Here is an 8,201-nt window from a genome sequence, read left to right on the forward strand (position 1 = left end):
GGTTGATCTGTGTGATTTAAAGAAAGAAGCTTTAAAATAAAAGGGCAAGGTGAGGCAGCAAGTGCTGATGTAGAAGCTCCAGCAAGTTGTCTAGGAGACCTAGCTAAGATAGTGGATGAAGGTAGCTGCACTAAACAATAGTTTTTCAATGTAGACTAAACAGCCTTCTACTGGAAGAAGATACCATCTAGTCCTTTCATAGCTAGAGAGAAGTCAACGCTTGGCTTCAAAGCTTCAAAGGACAGGCTGACTCTCTTGTTAAGAACTGATCCAACTGGTGACTTTGAGTTGAAGCCAATGCTCATTTACCCTTCTGAAAATCCTAGAGTCCTTAAGAAGTATGCTATGTCTGTGCTCCATAAAACAAAGCCTAGATGACAGAACATCTGTTTACAGCATGATTTACTCATATTTTAAGACCACCATTGAGGCTGACCACTCAGGAAAAAAAAAAAAAGTCTTTCAAAAGGGCTGCTCACAGACAGTATACCTGGTCAGCCAAGAGCTCTGATGGAGATGTATAAGACTAATGTTGTTTTCATGCTTGCTAACACAACATCCATTGTGCAGCCCATGGGTCAAGAAAGGAGTCATTCTGACTTTCAAGTCTTATTACTTAAAAATACATTTTGTAAGGCTATAGCGGCCTTAGATAGTGAGTCCTCTGATGGATCTGCACAAAATAAATTTGAAAACCTTCTGGAAAGGATTCACCATTCTTGATGCCATTAAGAACATTTGTGATTCATGGGAAGAGTCAAAATATCACCGTTAACAGCAATTTGAAAGAAGTTGACTCCAACCCTCATGGATGACTTTGAGAAGTTCAAGACTTCAGTGGAGGAAGTAACTGCAGATTTGGTAGAAACAGCAAGAGAACTAGAGTTAGAAGTGCTGCCAGAAGATGTGATTAAATTACTACAATCTCATAATAAAACTAACCACTGAGGAGTTGCTTCTTATGGATGAACAAAAAAAGTGGTTCCTTATGTTTCAAAGCATATTAGAATAAAAAATGAACTAATCAGATAACTTATTAGTGCTTTTACTCATTTTGTTGATTGTCATATAAAGAACATGATGGTAGTGGACTGGCACTAAAATTTGTCAATGGGAAGAACCTTATACTGTACATTCCTCTAAAAGAGGATAGAAGAGAATTTGTATATTACTATATACTCAGAGCTTCACATAGTGTCTGGTACATGGTAAACCTTCAATAAATATTGAATGATGTAAGAGAATAGCCCAATAAGCAAGTCTTCAAAGTAATGATCTGTTAATTATATAGGAATTATACATAAATTATCCATTAATGAACAAGATTAAAGCAGAAGTTTCTTGGAACGCCTGGGTGGCTCAGCGGTTGAGTGTCTGCCTTCAGCTCAGGGCGTGTGATCCCATGGTCTGGGGATTGAGTCCCACACTGGGCTCCCCGCAGGGAGCTTGCTTTTCCCTCTGCCTATGTCTCTGCCTCTCTCTGTGTCTCTCATTAATGAGAGGATAAAATCTTGAAAAAAAAAAAAAAGTTTCTTTTTCTTTTTTTTTTTAATAAAATAATTTTTTATTGGTGTTCAATTTACCAACATACAGAAAGAAGTTTCCTTTAAATCCACTAATTCCAGATTGGGAGAACAAATTGCTGTAGTTTAAAATTTTAACCTATTTCTCTCCGCTTCCTTTTGCCCTTTAGCATAATATTTGCAGTTTACATTACAATAAGAGTATATAGTTTTTTGGCAGAGGGAAGGAAACATTATTAATAGAGTGCATTGTGTTTTTGCCATTATAGATAACACAAACGCAAAAAAGTAATAATGGCAAACATTCTGACTTTGCTTTTTTTTTTTTTAATTTTTATTTAATTAAGATAGTCACACACAGAGAGAGAGAGAAGCAGAGACACAGGCAGAGGGAGAAGCAGGCTCCATGCACCGGGAGCCCGACGTGGGATTCGATCCCGGGTCTCCAGGATAGCGCCCTGGGCCAAAGGCAGGCGCCAAACCGCTGCGCCACCCAGGGATCCCCTAACTTTGCTTTTGTTAAAAATGTTGCAGAGCAGTCTTGGCTAATGGTCTTAATATGGCCTTCCCTTGCATATAATTAAATTATCTTTTAGTAGCTAGAAGATCACCATCTTATCATGATGAATTTTTATTTCTTGATAAGATACAACCCATTAAGCTGAGTAAGCAGAAAAAATATAGCATAGTCCTCAGCTCATCTCTGTTCTTAAACAAGTTTCTTCATTTCTCTAGGCTTTGATTTCATGTTCTGGATGAGGGGTTAGCAAACCATGAACCAGAAGCCAAATCCAGCCTACCATGTATTTTTACACAGAACCATGAGCTAAGAGTAGTTTTATATTCACAAGTAGCTCAAGAAAATCAAAAGAAGAATATTTCGTGGCAGAAAAAAACATATATAAAATTTACATTTCAGAGTGCACAAAGTTTTATTGGAATATAGCCAGGCTTATTTGTTTATGTATGTTCTAGAGCTGCTTTCACACTGCAATGGCAGACTTGAGTAGTTATGACAGAGACCATATGGCCCTCAAATCCTAAAATATTTACTAACTGATCTTTTACAGAAAAAGTTTGCTGACCCTTGCTTTAGGTTTTTTAATGGATGAAGAACTTTATTAAAGCATATAAAATGAAAATATATGTAGACTTTTAAATAAATAAAAACAGTTCTAGAAATATCCCATGGATTGAAGTATCATCTTTAAAATGAATTTGGTAAGATAAAAGAATATTCTGAATCAAAAACTAAGCCGATCTTGTGTCAAAAATGTCCTGGATACAGGGGCACCTAGGTGGCTCAGTGGTTGAGCTTCTTCTGCCTCTGGCTTATTGGGCTCCCCGCAGGGAGCCTGCTTCTCCCTCAGCCTATGTCTCTGCCTTTCTCTCTGTGTCTCTTATGAATAAATAAATAAAATCTTAAAAAAAAAATTTACCTATAGTGCTAAGCCAAGACATGAAGGCACCACAGGTATCAATTTGGTGACTTTGCTTAGAGTCAATATTCTTTACATATCTGTTTACTAATTGTTAGCAGGAGTGAAGAGAAACTGATTTTCTATTGAAAAAATGAAATGTTCACTGTTTTTAAATGTTCAGAGTGAGGGATTTCTTACAGTAAGTTATTTGCAATTACCTTTCACTTTGCATCTTTTTCACCACTTGAAACTCCAACGGTTACTCTCAGGCACCAAGCAGTCGGCTAATTTACATGGGCATATTTATTAAGTATCACTCAAAATACATTTTAAAGGTCTTTGTTTTCTGTTTTCTATACTTGCAAACATTTCCCATCTAGTTTGTCTCTGTTGCGTGTCTGTGTGCTTCCCAACAGCATGTTATCGTATGTATTTCTTGAAAGCAGACCATTTCTGGGGGACATATTGTAAGTTCTATAATTTAGATGATAAAGGATGAATTGATCTTTTTTTTAGTAAAGAACACTATACGCATGTATTGTTTGGCTCCAGTTTTGAATGTCCTCTGGCTGTCTAGTTCTCAGGCTCATGCCCCGTGGTACTTGAACTTGTAAGCCCTCTAGATTCTGAAAAGATGTAGATCCATACTGGCATGAATTGTCTTTTATTTGCACCAGAGGTCTCCATGATCTGATGGGATTGGGACCAATTTACATTTTGCCTGTTGATTAAAGAGTTGAGTATGGAAACCTGAGCCAACAGGCATCAAATTTCTGGTTTACTACAGTGATATTATAAACTGGCCTCCCTAAACTGGCTGATGGTTTAATCCTGTGAGGAACAAATAAAACTATACGTATAGATATGTGTGTATAATACGTGCATGTATAGTATATATGTATATATATAATGTGTATATATACATATAATGTAATATACTTTTATATATACTTCTATATATATATACTTTCTTATATATATAAAGTACTCTCTTAACACGCTGTTTGGTACAAAGTAGGCACTGAAAGAAAGACAACCTGATAGAGTAATTGTCACCTCGTTGCAGACATCTCCTTAGAAAGAGAAGATAGATCAAACACCAGGGAGGTGTGAAAGGGAGGCTCTAAAATAATGCTGTCCGGGATCCCTGGGTGGCGCAGTGGTTTGGCGCCTGCCTTTGGCCCAGGGCGCGATCCTGGAGACCCAGGATCGAATCCCACATGGGGCTCCCGGTGCATGGAGCCTGCTTCTCCCTCTACCTGTGTCTCTGCCTCCCTCTCTCTCTCTCTGTAACTATCATAAATAAATAAAAATTTTAAAAAAATAAAAAAGTAAAATAATGCTGTCCAACAGAACTTTCTTTAATAATAGAAAATGTTCTATATCTGGGCTATTCAATGTGGTAGCTACAAACCACATGGGAGCTGAGGAAAGGGTTTTTTTAAATTTAATTTAATTAACTTAGAATTTAAAAATTTAAAACCACATGTGTGACTGGGGTAACATATTAAATAGCACAACTCTTTGGGGCGCCTGGGTGGCTCAGTCCATTAAGCATCTGCTTTGGGTTCAGGTCATGATCCCGGGGTTCTGTGATTGAGCCCCATGTTGGGTTCTCTGCTCAGTGAGGAGATTTTATTTATTTGAGAGAGAGAGCCCACACAGAGACAGAGGGAGAGGGAGAAGCAGGTTCCCCTTGGAGCAGGGATCCTGAAGCAGGGCTCGATCCCAGGACCCGGGAATCATGACCTGAACCCAAGGCAGGTGCTTAGCCAACTGAGCCACCCAGGAGCCCCACATTTAACAAGATATTTCATGTAATGCTGCAATGATGTGGGAAGGTGAATTAGAATGATAACATCTAGGAAAGTTACTCCAAAATGTGTGTAATTTATTAAGATCACATGTATTTATAACAAAATATATTCACATAATCTAAAATAATACTGAATGGGGTGCCTGGCTGGCTAATTCGGAGGATCATGTGATCTCAGGGTTGTGAGTTCAAGCCCCACGTAAGGTGTAGAGATTACTTGAATAAATAAAACTTTATAAAATCATACTGAGTGGAATTCCAGTGATAGTGAATCCCAAGCTTACTTCCAAAACAGAAATAACTTCAAACAGTGGATTCTGAGGCGACTTCATTTTATTTGGGTACCGCATTTGATTGATAAATTAACTAATACAACACATTTCTGGAGCACAAGATATGCAAGGGTGAACCACACAGACATAGGGAGAAGGTATCAGGAAGAAGAACTTATCTGGGGTTAGGAACCGAAAGAGAGCCACCGTGACTACAGAGGAAGAGGAACACAGAGGAGAGCACATGCAGAGAGATACAGGCAGGGACTCAATCTTACAGGACCTTTTACAACAGAGGATGGAGTTTGAACTTTCCCCTAAGTGCAAGTGAAAACCATTTGGAAAGTGTCAAGTTGAGGGTTGAAAAGGGATGATGGCAAGATCAGACAATTTTAAAGAATCCGATGATGGAAAATAAAACCAATGATGAAAACCTGTCTAGAGAGAGAAGCATAGAAAACAAACTGGAAAATAGGAAGGTAACTGAATCATGTACAGGGTCTTTTAAGAATGAAATAGATTTTCATCATGTTCCATGACATAGCCCTGAGATGTGTTCCAACACAGCAGCCAGAAGGATACTCTAAAAAGTCAGATCCTGTCATTTCTCCAATTAAAGGTTCTTGTCTCACTCAAGCTTAACACTTGCTTCCAAGACCCCATATGGTCTGGGCCCCACAGTCTCTCTGATCACCTCTCCTACAATTTTCCCCCTTATGCCATGCTAGCAACCCCACTAGCATCCGAGCTGGTCCTTAAACATGCCATCCATTCTCTGTAGCAGAGTCTTTGCACTTGTGTCCTCTCTTCCATAAGATATCCCCATGGCTTCTTCAAGTTTCTGTTCAAATGTCATTATCAGTCCCTAACCAATATATATAAGATAGGACTTCCTGGCTCTCCTACCCCCCAAGGGTCCATTTTCTTCTTACCTTGCTTTTCTGTTCTCCACAGCATTTATCATAGCTGATGTGCTATTTATTTATTTGCTTAATGTTTCTCAGCCCCAGGAAAATGTAAACTCCATGCTGGCAGGGTCTTTGCTTTGTTCTCTGCTATATCCTTAGCAGTATAGATGTTCAGTGATTATTTGTGGAATGAACAGAAGAATGAATGAATGAAGGCTAGATTTGATGGCCTCTCTAACTTCTTCCCTAACTCACTGACTATAGTTTGGGGAACCAGGACCAGCACTTCATGTTCTGCTACTTTGTGCAAAAGCTTTCATATCACCCTCCCTTAAGGAAGGTTCCAAGAATTGTGGCCAATCTCCCATCTTCTATTTCTCTCCCCACCTCAAGTATCTACAAGCAGCTGTGCCAACCCTTCACCCAGTACCAACTCTTTCCAGTGCTATTTTCTCCCCCACTCTTGTGCTGTGCTAGAGAATGAGGGAGCAGACCAGAATGACTGGGAACCATGAGGTAGATGGGGAGCAGGGGGACATTTGGTGGCTGCGGCCCCACTGTAGAGCTTTGAAACTTCTCTACAGATGCACACAGGCCAGCTGGTGCCTGACCATAAAATTGTCTCCCATATACTCCATCCTGGTCATTCAGTGCATAGACTGCCAGTCCTCTGGTTGAGTGTCCAGAGGTTGTAACATGGAGCTGTCATGTATGTCAAATTCACCTGGTGAGCTATTTATTGTTTTCAGATTTTATTTTATTTTTCTAAGATTTATTTATTCATGAGAGACACAGAGATAGAGAGAGGGGCAGAGACACAGGCAGAGGGAGAAGCAGGCTCCATGCAGGGAGCCTGACGTGGGACTCGATCCCAGGTCTCCCGGATCAGGCCCTGGGCTGAAGGCGGCGCTAAACCGCTGAGCCACCCGGGCTGCCCTGTTTTAAGATTTTAAAGGGGGAACCAAGCAAGTGAGATTTTTAACCTGGCTTAAAAGTACCAGTCTTTCTTTCTTTCTTTCTTTCTTTTCTTTCTTTCTTTCTTTCTTTCTTTCTTTCTTTCTTTCTTTCTTTCTTTCTTTCTTTCTTTCTCCTTCCTTCCTTCTTTCTTTCTTTCTTTCTTTCTTTCTTTCTTTCTTTCTTTCTTTCTTTCTTCTTTCTTTCTTTCTTTCTTTCTTTCTCTTTCTTTCTTCTTTCTTTCTTTCTTTCTTTCTTTCTTTCTTTCTTTCTTTCTTTCTGTGTGTGTTGTTGTTGTTGTTGTTGTTTAAGCACAGAGAAAAGAAAACAGTGTGAATTAGGGCTCAGAAGGTCTGGGTTTGAATCCTAGTTTGTGACTTGATGTGTGCCGTAGCCTCAAGCAAGTAACTTAAACCTCTACAGGCTTGTTTCCCATCTGTCAACAGAAAAATCACTCCTGCTCTGCTCAGCCTCAAGGATGTTGTGGGGATCATGAGGCAATAATAGGTGCATACTTTTTGAACGATATAATACTATTCCCACGTAGAGATTGCTATGAACAGAAACCTAGTTGCAGCATCTCTCAAATGCCTGACCAAATGAAAGCGTGATCTCTCTTCACCCAATAATGAAAGGCAAGTTCAACAGAGGTGAGGAAAAAAACAAACATCAATGCATTTTTGGGCTTTGCATTTCTATGGGAACCATTAGCACACTATTGTCTGTAGGGAGATATTCAATTATAAATGTATTTTTATGGCATGACAGACTGAGTACCTTTAGTCATTTAAATGATCGTCTCTGAAAAAAAGATGGATTCGCACAATCATGGTGACTAGTTGAAATTATGGCTCTCAAAAGGAATTTACTTTTTAAAAAAATGGCTGCTTTGATTTTATATATTTGTGTGTATAAGCATATATATAATGCTTACTTTAAATGTGTGCATCCAGAAATGCTTTTAAGTGTACTTCATATCATTTTAACCTAAGCAAATAGCTTAATTAAGATTGACATGAAAAGTGCAGTGTTATGAAAGAAAATGTCATCACCTTTGTTGAAGAGTATGAGACTTTAACCTAATACTCTTTTGTCTTTTGCAAACACGAGGCTACTGTGGTGATTAAGAGACATGGCAAGACTGGTCTACTATTTCTGGGAGAAAGAGTAGGTGGCCACAGGTAAGAGCCCAAATAAAAACTCTTATGTACCTGGGTGCCTGGTTGGCTCACTCAGTGGAGCATGTGACCCTCCATCTCAGGGTCATGGGTTTGAGCCTCTAGTTGGGTATGGAGATTATTTAAAAA

General features: G+C 39.1%; 1 long non-coding RNA gene across 2 annotated transcripts in view; it reads left to right on the top strand.

The window, feature by feature from the left end:
• Positions 1-8,201, top strand: part of LOC144301769 (uncharacterized) — a 116,059-nt gene that overhangs the window by 91,078 nt on the left and 16,780 nt on the right. For both annotated transcript variants that reach the window (XR_013368608.1, XR_013368610.1), the window contains exon 3: positions 8,005-8,075. This is a non-coding gene — a long non-coding RNA (uncharacterized LOC144301769). The remainder of the gene's footprint in view (positions 1-8,004; positions 8,076-8,201) is intronic.

Source organism: Canis aureus, chromosome 2 (assembly GCF_053574225.1).
Source record: "Canis aureus isolate CA01 chromosome 2, VMU_Caureus_v.1.0, whole genome shotgun sequence".
Lineage (NCBI taxonomy): Eukaryota > Metazoa > Chordata > Mammalia > Carnivora > Canidae > Canis > Canis aureus.